The sequence below is a fragment of the Sciurus carolinensis genome, chromosome 3, assembly GCF_902686445.1.
Source record: "Sciurus carolinensis chromosome 3, mSciCar1.2, whole genome shotgun sequence".
NCBI classification, from domain to species: domain Eukaryota; kingdom Metazoa; phylum Chordata; class Mammalia; order Rodentia; family Sciuridae; genus Sciurus; species Sciurus carolinensis.
In genome coordinates this window covers 40100994-40118333 of record NC_062215.1, presented here as the reverse complement: position 1 = coordinate 40118333, position 17340 = coordinate 40100994, and the positions used below count along the sequence as shown (strand labels likewise).

At 39.5% G+C, this 17340-nt stretch overlaps 1 protein-coding gene across 2 annotated transcripts in view; it reads left to right on the top strand.

Moving 5' to 3' along the window:
- The first annotated feature begins 4694 nt into the window (after window positions 1–4694).
- Tnfrsf13b (TNF receptor superfamily member 13B) overlaps window positions 4695–17340 on the top strand; it is a 35133-nt gene continuing 22487 nt past the window's right edge. The window contains exon 1 of one of the 2 annotated variants that reach the window (XM_047545855.1): window positions 4695–4814. The gene's annotated coding sequence lies outside the window, so the exon portion shown is untranslated. The remainder of the gene's footprint in view (window positions 4815–17340) is intronic. The other variant, XM_047545856.1, reaches the window with a different exon arrangement.

The window sequence follows — 17340 nt, the reverse complement described above, 5'->3', positions numbered from 1 at the left end:
TCAGAGGTTTCAGTCCATGGTTAGTTGGCTGGCTTGCTTTGGGGTTTGTGATGAGGCAGAACACCATGGCAGGAGGGCATGGTGAAGCAAAGCTACCCATCTGATCACAGCAGGGAAGCAAAATGGGAGAGAAGGGGCCAGAGTCCCAGTATCCCCTTCAAGGACATGCCTTCCAGAGACCTAAGTCCTCCCACTGGACCCTGCTTTCTGAAGTTCACACCACCTCCCAGTAGCACCATAGGCTGGGGATCAGGCCTTCAACCCATGGGCCTTTGGGGAACATTCAAGATCCAAACTATAACACAAACCAAAGAAGGAAAAGATGATCACAGAAAAAGAAGAGAGTGGAGAACCACTCCAGATGCCTAAAAGACAGCAGAAAATATAATGTGTAACCCTCGATTGGATCCCGATTCAAAACTAGCAACCAGGAAAACCTCAGAACAATTGGAAACATTTATATATGCACTAGATAGCAGGTGATGTTACTGAATTATTGTGGATTATCTTGGGTGTGATAATGATAATCTATGTAAGAAAATATGCATTTTCTAATCGCATTCACTTTTTTTGTGGTACTGGGGATTGAACTCAGGGCACTCTACCACTGAGCTACCTCCTCAGCCCTTTTAATTTTTTATTTTGAGACAGGATCTCCCTAAGTTGCTGAGGCTAGCTTCCAACTTTCCATCCTCCTGCCTCAGCCTCCTGAGTTGCTAGGATTACAGATGTGCACCACTGCGCCCAGCCAAATGTCCATTTTCTCAGGGAACATCTGCTGAAGCATTTGGCAGCAAAGCATCATCCTGTCTGAAAACTGCCTCGTTGTCTCAGCAGGAAGGCAGCCAGGTAGAGACACAGGCAGATGTAGTTAATGGACCCAATGAGAAGAGTCCTTGAGCCCACGTGGAGGATCTGTGGGTATTAATTATGCTTCCCTTTTTACCTTGCTCTTGACTTTTTCATAATAAAAAGTAATGAAGGAAATATTTTAAAATAAGAATAGAAACTAGGTCTTATCACAGAAGTTCAGAGACTCAGTATAGAGAAACTGCTGTTTGTTTCTTCAAATTGGATTTTGCTAAAATAATGGTATCTAGCATTTCTGAGAAATTAGTACAAATGGAACGAACCGAGGAAATTAAGAGCATCTGATTGTATATGTAAATTGCAATAATGAAAATGAGGGCTTTCTCTACATTTCTAAGAAATGTGCTTTTGGGACATTCTTGCTTTTGTCTTCTCTCTGGACTGTCAGAGGTTCAACAGTGTGGCCTCAATCAAAGGGGACAACAAGGGGCTGGCAGACAGGAGGGAGCACATGGAGTCCACCAGTCTAGCCTGTCATGGGTCTTTAAGGTGAAAATACCACAGATGTACAAGAGTGATGTGGGACAATGTCACAGTGTGATGTGATTGATCAGCACAACAATGTTCCCATTGATTAAGTCATTCCACTTAAGCAACTAAAGCCCTTCACTGAGACAGGAAGATAAAATATGAATTAAACAAATAGATACAAAAGTATTTAGGCCTGTGCCTAGAACACAGGAAGCACTACATAAATTCTTCCTGTTTTTATTCCTAATGAGCATTCTGAAAGATCATTAAAAACCATCAGGCCTAATGGGCAGGATATAGTAAATGAAAAAGTCACACGCAAAGCACCGTGTTCCATCCTTAGAAATGAGCAATTATGTATATGTGGAAAAAAGTGTGTGTTGGGGAGAACATGGGGGAAACAAGGGGAAGCACATCAAGAGTGATACATAGGTGTGTGTAAGTGCCTGTACTTTGCCAGAACGCTGCACATAGCAGGTTTGTGGTATCTAGGTGGGAGAGACATTTACTTTTCACTCTTTTCCCTTTAGAATTCTTCCTTTACCATGCGCACATTTTAAACTACTGATTATACACATATAAATGAACCAACTCCAAAACTTTGAGGTGTATAAGGTATCTACTCTGGGTTCCAAAACTCGTCTGTTACCTTGATTGTGGAACTTAAAATTAGAAGCCTCCCTCCCCCTGGGAGTCAGCTCAGAAAGGACTGGTTTCAGAATGAGGTTTGGAAAGTGAAGAATGAGGTTCAGAAACCATTCTGAGGGAACTCACGTGAGCAAAAGCATTCACATACTGATCAGCAGTGAGACAATCCCATCCTTCAATCCCCAGTCACCCCCAAAATCAGGCTGCATTTTGTTTGTTTAGTTTTCATTTCTTGCAGAGCACATGCTGGCTTTGACTCTCTAAAGTGCTACAAAGCCAAGACGGTGTGTGTGGCTTCAGACAGCTGCACCCAGTCTAGTCCAGTCTAGTTCCGTTTCTGGAAGGCACAGTTTGCTCAACAGTCAGAGAGGAGTTTTGTAACAGTCAGAGCTAAGCCCCTGGGAGTCAGCTGCTTTGTGAGGTGGTGGATCCCCAGACCTGAGGGTGTGCAAACAGAAGACAAGGAGGGGATGTGATACAGGCATTCAACAGTGACCCTGGGCTTGCCCCATTTTGACAGGCAGAAAGTCCCTGTCAACGAGGGTCTATTGATCAACTCCCTCGAGTCCAACTGTGGTTTTGTTATTTTCACTGACACAGTAATGAAAATCTTCCATATGGAGGTCGGGGGTGGGTAGATAAATACCATCCCCAGTCCTGGTCCCCTCTTGCTTCACCTGGAGGTCGCCATTGTCATTGTGCTGCCCTTTCAGATTTCCCATGAATCACATGCCTTTGCACATGATCCTGGCCAGAGTGGTACCGTGGGTGTATATGTGCGTGTACACATGTGTGTGATTTGCTTTTTTTGTTTTTCAAATTGCTTTTGATGTTGTTTTACTAAAAAGGTTTCATACTATAAACCTCATGCTTATAAACTACTTTTTTTCACTATCAATCTGCCCTATGAGCTTCAGAGTCACCTCCTTCCCTTTAGGTGTTGCATACATAGCTCCTTCTGACCTCTGCACCCTGTTTATTCAGCATTCTCTGTTGGTGCTCATTTAAATGTTCCCATCTTCCGCTATCATTGGCAAGGTTTTAATGATGGACAAAACTTCAGGGTCCTGGGGGTAGGCACATATTCTATACTTTAATTGACCCTGGCCTTAAAAAACAGTACCACCCACCCACATCCTCCAGCAGGAGCTGAGTTCTGTACATCACCTTCAGCACTTGATAGGATCAAACTTTAAAACCTTGTCCACCTGATGGATCAGAGTTACTTTTCCATTGTTTAAATTGTATCTCTCTCTCTCTCTCTCTGGTACTGGGGATAGAACCCCGGGCACCTTACCCCTGAGCCACATCCCCAGCACTTTTTGTTTTTAATTTTGAGACAGTCTTGCTAAGTTGCCTACAGCCTTGCTAAGTGGCTGAGACTGGTCCTGAACTTGGAATCCCCCTGCCTCAGCCTCCCAAGTCACTTGGTTTGCAGGTATGCACAATTGCTCCCACTTTTTTTTTTTTTTTTTTTGGCAGTACCATGGATCAAATCCAGAACCTCACTCATGCCAGCCAAAAGTTCTACCACTGAGCTAAATCCCCATCTATTTGAGCATTATCATCCTTTATTGTTAACCACAGTACCCTACATGCAATGGAACACCAGAACTCCCCCTCCTATCTAACTTGGTACCTGTTAACTGATTTCTCCATCCTCTCTCCCTCACCCTCCCCAATCCCTACTCTCAACTTCTTTGAGATTAACTTTTTTAGATTCCACATATGAACAAGAATGTGTAGTTTTTGTTTCTCTGGACCTGGCTTATTTCAGTTAAGATAATATCCTCCAGTTCCATCCATCCTGTACAAGTGACAGAATTTCCTTCTTTTTAAAGGCTGAATAGTATTCCATGAACTATATGCACCACATTTTCTTTGTCATCTGTTGATAGATGTTTAGGCTGATTTCATATCTGGGATACTATGAAAAGAGATGCAGTGAACATGAGGGGTTGCTGTGCTTCTGATCCCTCAGGAGGTTTCAGAAGACTTGGAATGACATAGAAATAGTTACAGTACTGGGTGATAAGGGCCATAGTCTCAATCCTCAGTCCCATTTGTGGAGAACTCACTGTGCCAACAACTTGCTCTCAGAATGTGAGTGTGTGAACTCAGACTCACATGGCTTGTGCCACGCATAGTATTATTATTATACCCATTCTACAGAACAGAACACAGCAGCATGGGGGGGCACATTATGTACATAACTTGTCCCCAAGACCTCCAGTTGGTATTTGGCAGAGTAAAGATTCAAACCCTGTCTGGAGGCTCTAGTGTTCAGCTTCCCAGTGCTTTGATAGGCATCATGACAAGCTGAGGAGGTGCAGAAATTGAGCCCATAACTTGGTTGTGGCAGTCAGTGTGGCTTCCCAGACACCTCATCTGAGCCTTGAAGAAGAAACAGGAGGAGCAAAACTTGCAATGGAATAGGACAAGATCCTCCAGGAAGAAGGAAGGCCTGAGCCCTTCTGCGAGGCTGAGACCTGGCCTGGGGGTATTCGCTTGGGGCAGGAGATTAGCCCCTGAGGTGGGCTAGGGAAAATCTGGAAGTCCCTAAGCCACACCAGGATGGTCCCAGGCCGTTCTCCGCACACCGGTGGACAAAGCCGACGGGACTCAGCCACTCACCTTGCCTCGTGAACGCGCAGGCGCTGGTGACCGGGCAGCTGATTTACATACTCCAGGTTGTGGGGAAAACCCAGGAAGCGCAGCCCAGGCACTAATCAAATCTAGGGCTAATAATAAACATCCTGAGTAATGAGTGGCCGGGGCCAGAGCAGGCGAGGTGGCCGGAGCTGGCGGGCAGGCAGAGGAGCAGTGTGAGTAGCTGGGCCAGCGGGCAGGTGGGCAGGTGGGCAGGTGGGCAGGTGGGGGGGCCACGCCCCAGGCTCGGGAGGGGCTCATGGACCCACACAGAGCCGTAAGCTTGGGGAGGCCCCAAGATGGCTGCAACCGGGGCTTCCCCAGGCCCCTGCACGTGGAGAACCCCATGTCTGTGCACTTTGCGGGGTGGTGGGGGGTCTTGCCTTCCAGAAGAGGAAGGCCAAGGCTGAAGCTGGGGAAGGTCTGCCACGATGGCAGGAATCGTCACCTTTGTGACCATTTACCCCCTTCCCATTTTTTCTCTTCCACCCTCATTGGACCATTTAAAAATGAATCCCAAACACTACATGGTGTGATTTTAGAAATCTCTGTATTGAACTCAAAATCCCTAACCCCCGCCCAAACTACCACTTCTGAAAAGAATTCCTTAATATTCTCAAACAGCTAGTCAGTGCTCAAATGTACCTGCTTGATATATCCACATCTTTTCAGTTTTTTTGTTCAAATCAGAATTGAGCATGGCCCACATTAGACATTTAGTTACAGTGTTAATCCATACCAATTCCCTCCCTCTCATTATTAACTTTTTACTTCTGAGTATTTGTCGAAGAAATGGGACTATTTTTCTTGAAACGTTTCATTAGGACTGGATTTGGAGGTTTGCTCAAAGACAAACATTACCTGGAAACATCTGTTGCTTAGAGCAAATGAGATGATGCCTGGTCCTTCATCATGAGATGAACGCAAGACTGGATGTGAGGAGGGGCTGTCCACACCCAGGCCACAGCCAAGATACCCAGGCCACAGCCAAGATCCTCAGGCCTCGTCTGTCCCTTTCCCCTGCACCCTAAGCTTGAAGCCTGTCTTATCTCTGATTTTCATTTGAGACCAGTGACTACAAACCTGTTCCAAGCCAAGGGTTCAAATACACATAGTTTCTTAGAGAGTTTGACAAGTCAGTGACCAGAGGCCACCTTGACCTAGGATGAAACCCCCAGGGACTCTGGGACCAGGAGTCAGGGACCAGCTGGAATTGTGACTTGGCACCCACAGAGGCTGGAGAGGGAAATGTCCTAGCTCCCATTGTTCACAGACTGAAGCACTAAAGCTTTGAAATGTCTAGACCCTCTCTCTCTTTCTCTCTCTCTCTCTCTTTTTTTTTTTTTTCTTGTTCAGACCTGCTCTTGAAGAGGAAAGGCTCTGGGAAGGCCTGTGGTTAAAATGTGCTTTAGTTTTTTTTTTTTTTTTAACTCAATCTGTTTTAATTTTAATAGTTCTTATATTTGTACCAACATAAAAGTAGGTATATATTCTTTTTGGCTTTAGTTCTCATGCAACAATAAAACCTAGAATAGTTACAAATTAAAACAAAAATATAAAACCAGTAAGGTGTGAATGAACCATCTTTATTTACTATAACAAGTGCTGCTGTTTTCTCAAATAGAAAAATGTTTTGCATACAAGAAATGCATCACAGGTAATGGTTTACTAACAGAGAACTGTTGTTTTAGATCTCATTCTGTTCTTAAACTGTTATGAGTGGTTTTACTTTAATAATAAAGTTGAGAATGCTTGTTTGCATTAACAATCTTGTTCAAACTGATATTGAGAAATTCAAGTCTTTTCTTCCTCTTTCAAGGCAATCAGAGCAGTATATTAGCCAAACTTTTTACATGACAATCTTCAGATGCCAATTTTAAAAATGCAAGAACAGATAGATTGAGAAAATTCAAAATTGCCTTTACTAAACTGCAGTAGTGACGACTAAAAATTCAATTAGATTTAGATTTGAGACAGGCATATTTTTTACTGCTTATTTGGCACGGTGCTTGTTGCAAGTTGCTGTGTAGGGAGCCCCTTCACTTAATGGAACTGACATGTCTCGGATCTCTTCTGAGTAATGTAAATAGTTGTCCGACTTTGACTTTCTTTAACCCCTCATTTTTCAAACTAATTTGACCACAGAGGTCTTTCTTGGTACAGCACCTGTCAACTAGCCGAGTATGACAGGAAACTCAGACTGAGGGCTCTAAGAATCGTCCCTCTTGGCTGCTCTCTGGTGAGCCCAGCCCGCAGGTCCAGTGTGCAAGAGGAATTCTTCCTTCTTTTCTGTCCATCGGCAGAGCTTCTTTCTCAAGCTTCTGTTCTGCCCAGTTGCTGTCCCTCTTGGGGGTTTCTTGACCATCTTTGGGGATAAATGGTGGCTGTGGGATTTTTACATTGGTCCAGGTGGTGGTGGAGGAAAGGGAAGTAGGGACAGCATCCTGTGGTCAGTTGGGTGTCTGCCATGGTCAAGTGGACACTATCTCCCTATCTAGCGCAGTGGCTTTAGTGGCTTCCAGGCCATGTTAGAACCTCTCTAAGGCTGCCCTTGTCCCACGAATCTGTTGTCCACTCAGCCATCACTTCACAGTGAGGCCAGAGTGGGTGGAAGTTCTCACCTCTCATCTTCCCCACCCAAAATGGGGCAGAATCAGAGACCTTTTTAAAATCTTTGGTTTTAAATTGCTTTTGAGTAGATGGCATAGTCATGTGATTTGAAACCCAGAAAGGATGGAAAAATAGAAAATAGAAAGTCTTCCTTCCCTCCTTCATCTGCCCAGTGCCTGCCTCCTCTGGGATAAACAGCTTAATTGACATGTAATTTACATGCTATAACATTCACCTACTTAAAGTTTTCTAGTATATTTATAGAATTGTGCAACCATCACCATAATCTAATTTTAGAATATTTCCATCACCCTGAAAAGAAACCTTGTCACTTCATCCCCTACCCAAACCTAGGCTACCACTAATCTTTCTGTCTCCATAGGTTTGCCTATTTGGGACATTTTTTATATTAATGGACTCATAGTATGTGGTGTATCATGACCTGCTATTTCTGCTTACTTAGCATTTTCTCAGGGATCATTCATTCATAGCATATATTCATACTTCATTCATTTTTGTGACCATTTTATGGATATGTTTTGTTTATCAGTTCATTAGTTTATTGACATTTTGGTTGTTTCTACTCTCCAATTAGGATGAATAATGCTTCTATGAACCTGGGGGAACATATTTTGGGTTAATATGTTTTTATTTCTCTTAGACAGGTACCTAGAGGTGTAATTAATTATTGGGGGTCTTATAATTCTGTGTTCAACATTTTGAGGAATTGCCAAACTGCTTAAAAAGTGGTTATACCATTTTATAATCCCATTTAATGCACAAAGATTCTGATTTCTCCATATTCTCACCAACACTTACCATTGTCCATCTTTCTCATTATAACAATTACAGTGAGTGTAAAGTGTTATCTTCTGGTTTGGATTGGCATTTCCCCAATGATAATGATGCTGAGCATCTTTTCACGTGTTTGTTGGCCATTCATATATTTCTTGGCAAAAATGTCTGTCCAACTATTTATCCCATTTTGAAGTTGGGTTGTCTTTTTTAATCATTCAATTATAAGTGTTCTTTAAACATTCTGAGTTCAAGTTTCTTATCAGTTATATGATTTGCAATTATTTTTCCAGTCTTTTATTCCCTTCTTCTTCTCCTCCTCCTCCTGCCTCCTCCTTCTCTTCCTCCTCCTCCTCCTCTTCCTCCTCCTCCTTCTGCAGCAATTAGGGTGGGGACTGGGGATAAAACTCAGGGGTACTTTACCACTGTGCTGTATCTCCAGTCCTATTTATTTATTAATTTATTTTGAATCAAGATCTTGCTAAGTTGCTGAGACTGACTGTCAACATGCCATCTTCTTACTTCAGCCTCCCAGGTCACTGGGATTACAGGTGTGCACCACCATGCTTTTTACTTTCTTGATGGTTTCTTTGGAACACAAAAGTCTTGCATTTTCATGAGGTCCAATTGATCAGTCAGTTGTTTCTTTTATCAAATGTACATTTGGGGTCATTTTCTAATCCCAAATTATAAATATTTAGCCCTATGCCTTCTAAGAGTTTTTCTTTGTAGTTTTAACTCTTCCATTTGATCCAGTTTGAAGTAACGTTGAGAGGTGGGGGTTTAATTTCATTCTTTTATATGTAAATTCCTGTTGTCTCAGCACTATTTGTTGAAAAGACTGTTCTTTATGCCATTGAATTGTCTTGGTACCCTTGTTGAAAATTAATTGACCATGAATGTTAGTCTTCAATTTTGAACTCTTAATTGTACTCTGTTGAGCTATGTCTCTTTTTATGCCAGTATTGTATTGTCATAATTACTGTTGCTTTGTAGTAAGTTTTGAAATAGGGAAGTGTGAGTTCTCCAACTTTGTTCTCTTTCAAGATTGTTTTGGATCTTTTGGTCCCTTGCATTTCCATATGAATTTTAGGATCAGCTTGTCAAATTCTGCAGAAAAACTCAGCTGGGATTTTGTTTGGAATTGCATTGAATCTGTAGCACAGTTTGGTGAATATCTGAACAATATGAAGTCTTTCAATCATGAATATGGGATGTCTTTCCATTTATTTAAACTTTCTTTAATTTCTTTTGAAAATGTGTTATAGCTTTCAGTGTACAAGTCTTGCACATCTTTTAAAAGTTCTTTAAAATATTTCATTTTAAATATAATATTGTCTTTATTTTCTTATTTTAACAGATTTTTATGCAAATACTAACACACATATAAATTAGAACTTTCTTCCTTTTGCGGGAGAATAAAAGGAACCTATGAGCTACACAATATATACCATGTTTTGGTTTGCTTTTTTTTTTTCTACTTAATATATCTGGAGTTCTTTCCATAGCAATATATATAAAGAGCTTCTTCATTACTCTTTTTATATAGCTGCATAATAGCCCAGTGTATAAAGTATAATGTAATTTACTCAGTCAGTCCACCACTCATGAACGTTTAAAAATCCTCAGTAATTATAAACATCGCTGCAGTGAGTTTATCTTTCCCCCCTGTAGGATAAACCTGGAGTTTAATCACTGAGTTATTAATAATTTTGATAAATATTGCCCAATTGTCCTCCATAATGGTCACACTTATTTACTTTCCTTCCATAATGAATGAGAGTGCCATTCATTCAAGGCTTTGCCACCAGAAGTTCTTTTATATTTTTTTATTTGAAAAACTCTGTTAGAAGGAAAATGTATCAGTGTGGTTAGACTCTGCCTGCCTGTCTTTTATGAATGAAACCATGCATCTTTATGTTGTTTTACCTGTCTGTCAACGGTACATCTATGACCTTTGCCCATTTTTCTCTTAGGTGTAGTCAGTGTCTTTCCTTTTCTGTTTGTCTTTCAAATATGAGTTGCAAATGTTTTGCTCTCAGTTTTCATATGTCTTTGTACTTTTTGGTAAGGAGTTTGTTGCCATAAAGTTTTGTTGTTGTTGCCATTTGGTTTTTTTGTTTTGTGTATTCTATTTTTATCAGTCTTTTATGAATTTTGGATTTAGGGTCAGATGTAGAAAGACCTGTCATACTCCAAGGTTGTAAAGAAATCACCAAATGGTTTCTTCTCTGTAACTATTTTTATTCATTTTATCTTTTAATCTTCAACTGGGTGTTTTGTTGTTGTTGTTTGTTTTGTTTTGTTTTTAATCTGAGTGAAATTTCCTGTGCTTGTTTCTGACCCAGTCCCTTTGTGCCAAGAATCCTTTCTCCTAGTGTGAAAAACAGAAGTTAGAATTTCTGCTTCTTCTTTTCCCCCACTAGGACACCGCTCCCCTGAGTGCTACTGGGATGGAGGAAATGCAGGCAGGGAAGGGGATAGTTGAAAACAGCTCACATATTATCCCCGCCCAGTGTTCGTTACAGTAGAGTGGAGACATATGCATTGCTGTAGTGCCACAATTCTTTACTGAGGACAACTATGTACAAGGGGTTCAGTCATTTATGAGCATTTATTGACTACCTCTTCTGTGTGCCTAGTATTATGAAAGGCACTGGATTCAGAGTTGAATGAGACAATAGGAGGTAGAATATTTCTGTCATTGATATTACAATTATTCTATGTTATTACAAATGGCCATCATCAGCCTATTACATTCTATACTATTTGTGCCAGAATAATAGCTACCAATATTAACAGTCACGTCTTCAGCCAGTTCCATGTTATCATGTACATGCCCTTGAGGAAAGCCTATAGTCCCATTTTACAGGTAAGAAAAACTGAGGTTTTACATGGCTCAGGTCCTCTCCTCAGGGGACCCCGTTGTGCCTCCTCACCATGGGCACTTCCTCCCCACACATTCTGTCACAGAACTGTGGTGAATCAATTTTCTTCCTTTTTAAGTTTAATTAGTTTATTTATTTTGGGGTACTGGGGATTGAACCCAGGGGTAATGAACTACCTCCAAGTCCTTTTTATTTTTTGTATTGAGACAGGGTCTTGCTATGTTGTCCAGGCTGACCTAAACTTTTAATCCTCCTGCCTCAGCCTCCTGCACCAGTGGGATCACAGGCCTGCACCATCACATCCAACTGCAAATCAGTTTTCAAACCAAGCTAACAAGAGGCAAAAATCACAGCAGATAGAAATGATCATTCCAGTTTTATTAACAGAAAACTGAGAAGTGACTTGATTAATTCTCTCAGAGCCTGTTTAACTTATGACTTTAGACCAGCAAGGGGCAGTGGCTCTTGACCCTGAGCACCACTGACATGTAGTGTTTGCGTGTGTGGGCTTCCAGGGGCAAGTCCTAGAGCTATTCTCAGTATTTCAAAAAGGCCTAGTAAGAAATCATATATGACTAACAGAAATAAAAAGTCATCTTTCTTCTTCCTCATCCTCCTCTCACTTCCACCCCTTATTTCTCTGCCTCCCCTTCTTCTCTACAGTTAATAAAAAACTGTCATATCCTCCTCTGTCCTTGTGCATGTCACCCAGGATCAGCTGTGACATCTGGGACATGCATGCCATCCTCCATACTGGAATCTCTCCTGCCCCCACCTCACTAGTGACAACCCATCTTTTTAGCTTCCAGTCCAAATTTTCAATCAATGTTCACTTAAAAGATTAAAGGAGACATTCCTCCTGCTTACGAAGCTTTTACTGTCCTTTATGTTCAAGTTCATCTACAGGTTTTTGTGGCAAAACTGTAAAGAGCTTGCTAAAAAAAAGGAGCCAACACTTTCTCCCATATCTGTTCCTTTTCTCATGGAAACTAATTCCTCTCCCAAGGTGCAGATAAGGAGAGAGTTGGCTCCAGTTATTGTAGCAGGAATTGACCCTTAAAATTTTTATTTTTGAGTTAGGTCTAGGTCTTATTCAGTACAACACTCCATAATGCAAGGAGAGGCAATATTAATAAAGCCAACAGCTCAGGAGGTCAAGGCTATAGTGCTCAGTACCATGCTAGGCACTTGTCATACACATAATGCTCACAATGACGTAAGCCATCACATCCTTGTTGTACAGATGAGGACACTGGGACTCAAAGTATATTATTCATTGCCAGTTGTTCACATTTATGAAAATATTACTATTGTCAACAGCTAAGTCATACATGTACTATGATTATCTTTATTTTATTATTGACCTCTTTGGTTTCCCTGAAGTTGATAACTCCCAGGTTGTTGTATATCAATAATTTATCCCCAGCTCTATAACAGATCTAACTTGTCAACTGGTCAGACTTACTCATTTATCTATCATTTCCATTTTTCATTGATAATAGTTCTTTCTTTCTTCTTCACTTAGTTGGGATAGGGGACCCTTCATACTGTCACCTGGGGAACTCCTTTCCCATTTTGCGGAGAATTTCCATCTTCACCTCTCTGCTGAGAGGGTTACTGTTTTACTCCTCACCTCACTGTTTTCTTACTCCCTCTATTTGATGAAGCACACCCCCAAGTATTACCAGATCTTGCATGTCTGATAATGTTTATTGGTGTTTATTCCACTCCACACGTGATAGAAAATATTTAGTCTTCTATTGAAAATAATTATCTGTTATGAATATGAAGGCATCGTTCTCCATTTTTCTTCCTTCCTGTTTTGCTCTTTTGGTGTGGTAAAATACATATAACAAAATGTAACATTTTGATCATTGTTTAAGTGTAGAATTCAGTGACATTAAGCACATGCAGAATTACTACTATCTATACCTGAAATGTTTTCAGTAACCACAACAGGAGTTCAGTACCCATTAATTAGCACTTCTCCCCCCCTCCCCCAGCTCTGGTAAAATCTATTCTACTTTCTAATTCCATGAATTTGCTCAGTGACCTCGTGTAAGTGGAATTTTGTAGCATTTGTCCCTTTTGTATCAGGCTGATTTCACTTAGCAAGTCTTACAAATTCATCCACATCAGTACATGTGTCCCTCCTTCATTTGCTTTAATAACTGAATAATATTCCCTTGTATGCCATCTTATTTATCCATTCATCTGTTGATGAACTATTTGGTTGTTTACAACTTTTGGCTATTATGAAAATGTTGCTCTAAATGTTAGCCAACTTTTCATTGCTGGGACAATACCCAAGAAAAACAACTTAGAGGAGGAAAGATTTATTTTGACTCATGGTTCAGAGGTTTCAGTCCATGGTTGGTTGGCTCCATTATTTTGGGCCTAAGGTGAAGCAGAACATCATGGCGGAAGGGCATGGCAGAGGAAAACTGTTCACTTCATGGTAGCCAGGAAGCTGAGAGAGGGATAAGGAGGAGGAGGTGAAGGAGAAGGAGGAGGAAGAGAGGGAGAGAAGTGCCAGGACAAGAGCATGCCTGCAGTGACCTACTTCCTCCAACCATGCCCTACCTCCTACATTTCCACCACCTTCCAGTAGTTCATTGGGCTACTGAGGTTGGAACTCTTATGATCCAACCACTTCCCAAAGCCCCACCTCTGAAAATTGCTGCACGGGAACCAAACCTTCAGCACTAAGCCTGTGGGGGACTTTTTAAATCCAAACAGTGACAGTTGGTATGTATGTTTATATCCCTGCTTTCAGATCTTTTGGGTATGTACCTAGTGGCAGAGTTGCTAGATCATATGGTAGGTCCGTGTTTAACTTTTTGATGAATGGACATAAAAATGTGATGAGCTATGACCATCTTCTGCAGTGATTGCATCAATATACATTCTCAGAAGCAGTGCACAAAGGGTTCAAATTTCTCCACCTCTCCAACATTCATTATTTTCAGTTTCTTTTTACAATAGTCATCTCAATGATGTGTGATATTTTATTGTGGTTTTGATTTGTATTTCTCTAATGACTAATGATGTTGAGCTTCATTTCATGAGCTAGTCAGTCATTTGTGTATCTTATTCAGAGAAATATTGGTTCAAGTCTTTTGTCCAGTTTGACTTGAGTTGTTTGAATTTTGAGTTTCTTATGTAGTCTGGATAACAACCCTTGTCAGGTATACAATTTGTAAGTATTTGCTCCTATTCTGTGAGTTGTCTTTTCATTCCCTCAATAGTATCCTTTGGTGCACAAAAGTTTTTAATTTTGGTAAAGTCCAATTTATTTAATTTTTTTCTTTTCCTACCAATGTCTTTGGTGTCATTGCCAAATTCGATGTATGACAATTTCCCTCAGTGTTGTCCTCTAGAATTTTGTAGCTTTGGCTCTTAGCATTTGATAAATTCTGAGTTAATTCTTATATTATAGTATTAGGTAAGAGTCCAATTTCATTCATTTGCATGTGGATATCCAGTTTTCCCAGCACTGTTGGGAAATATTACTCTTTTCCCCATTGAATCATCTTGTCTAAAACCATTTGACAATGTGCAAGGGTTTACTTCTGGGCTCTGTATTCTGTTCCATGGTCGGTATGTCTATCTTTATGCCGTAACAACACTTTTTTTTTATCGATTAAGTTTTGTAGTAAGTTTCACAATAGGAAGTATATCTCCCATCTTTGTTCTTAAAATTCTTTTGACTTTTCAAAGTCTCTTATAATTCCATTTGAGTTTCTAGAATCAGTTTTTCTATTTCTGTAAAAAAAAAGTCATTAGAATTTTGTTAGAAATTGTATTGAGTTTGTAGATTGCTTTGGGTAATATTAACCTTTTAACATCATTAAATCTTCCAGTCCATGAACACAGGCTATCTTTTGTTGAGATATTTTTAGTTTCTTCTGGCAATATTTTGTAGTTTTCAATACACACTTTTGCCTCATTGATTGAATTTATTCCTAAGAATTTTGTTCTTTTTTATGCCATTGTAAGTGGAATTATTTTCCTATGGGATTGTTCATAGTACATCTATAAAAATTCATCTGATTTTTGTGTGTTGATTTTGTATTCTAGAACTTTGCTAAACCTTTTACCATCATTCTTCATTCTTTAGTGTGGTGCAGAATATTGATCAGTTTATATGTGATGAACCATAATTGCCTTCTAGGAATAAGTCTCACCTGACCATGTGAATGCTGCTTTTCATATGCTGTTGGGTTCAATTTGCTAATAGGTTGTGTGTGTGTGTGTGTGTGTGTGTGTGTGTGTGCATGCACATGCATGTATGTGGAGATTTTAGGGATATTTTATACTTAAGATCATGTTATCTGTGAGCAGAGATAATTTAACTTCCTCCTTTCCCATTTGGATACCTTTCTTTTTCTTGCCTAAATGCGTTGGCTAGCATTTCCAGTGCTATGTTGAATAGAAGTGGCAAAAATGTGCATTCTTGTCTTGTTCCTAATCTTTGAAAAACTTTCAGTCTTTCACCATTGAGTACATTATTAGCTGTGTGTTTTTGACTTATGGCCTTTCTCATGTTCAGGAAGATTTTTTCCTTTCCTAGTTTATTGAGTTTTTAAAAAAATCATGATAAAGTGTTGTTTCTTGTCAAATGATCTTTCTGCATCATTTGAGATGGTCGTGTAGTTTTATTCCTTGTATTTATTTATTTAGGTACTGGGGATTGAACCCAGGACACTTTACCACTGATCTACATCCCCAGTCCTTTTTTATTTTTTATTTTGAGACTATCTTGTTAAGTTGCTTAGGGTCTCGCTAAGTTGCTGAGTCTGATCTTGAACTTGTAATCCTCCTGCCTCAGCCTCCGAAATCTCAGGGATTACAGGTGTGCACCATCATTCTTCATTCTTTAGTGTGGTGCATAATATTGATCAGTTTATATGTGATGAACCATAATTGCCTTCTAGGAATAAGTCTCACCTGACCATGTGAATGCTGCTTTTCATATGCTGTTGGGTTCAATTTGCTAATATTTTGTTGAGGATTTTTGCATATGTATTCATAGGCATGTTGGTCTATAATGTTCTTTTCTTGTGATGTCTTTATTTGGATTTGGCATGAAGTCTTTTTGTCTGACAATAATATATCTGCCTCAGCTCTCTTTCAGTTACTATTTGCATGAAGTATCTTTCTTTATACTTCTTTTTTTAAATTTTTTATTTTTATTGTAAACAAATGGGATACATGTTGTTTCTCTGTTTGTACATGGCGTAAAGGCATACCATTTGTGTAATCATAAATTTACATAGGGTAATGTTATACTTCTATTGTTAACATTTTTGTGTTCTTTAATATAAAGCCTTTTGTAGACAGCATATGGATAAGTCTTGTGAGTTTGTAAAAATTGAATCTACCAATGACAAATTACTTCTCTCTTGCTACTTTCACATTCTTTGTCCTTAGGGTTCCATAATTTTATTATACTGTGTCTTGGTGCAAGTTTTTCTGGAGTTTTTCCTGCTTGGAGCTTGTTGAGCTTCTCAAATGTGTATACTCATGCCTGTCCTTACTTTGGGGAAGTTTGGAGACATTATTTCTTTTACAATTAATTCCAATTTACATGTAATAATTGTACATATTTATGGGTTACAATATGATTTTTGATATATGTGTACATTGTATGATAATAAAATAAAGGTAATTAGCACATCCATTACCTCATGCATTTGTCATTTGTTTGTGGTGAGAATATTTGAAAACCTCTCTTCTAAATATTTTGAAATAAGCAGTGTATAATTATCACCCTACCATATAATGAACATCCTCTCTGTTCCATAATGTACCTCTTGACCAGTCTCTCCCCATCCTGCACTTCCCCTTCCCTCTCCAATCTCTGGTAATCACTATTCTACTTTTTACTTTTATGAGGTCAACTTTTTTATATTCCACATAAGAGTGAGAGCATATGGTATATGTCTTTCTGTGTCTGGTTTATTTTGCTTAAAATAATATCATCTAGATCCATCTATAGTTTTGCAGATAACTGAATTTCATCCTTTTTATAGTTTAATAGTATTCCATTGTGTGTATACCACATTTTCTTTATATATTGATCTGTTGTTGGCCATTTAATTCCAAACTTGGTTTTTGTGAAGAGTGCTACAATAAACATGGAAGTGTAGATGTCTTTTTAATCTACTAATTTTATTTCCTTTGGATATTACCCAGTAGTGGGATTGCTGGATCAATTAACTAGTTAATTCTAGTTTTAACTTTTTGAGGAATAATATCCTTACTATTTTCATAATGACTGTACTAATTGACATTCCCACTAATGGTGTACAAGAGTTCCTTTTATTCTACAACTTTGCCAGCATTTGTTATTTCTTGTCTTATTGATCATCGCTATTCTAACTGGGGTGAGATGATGTCCTGTGGT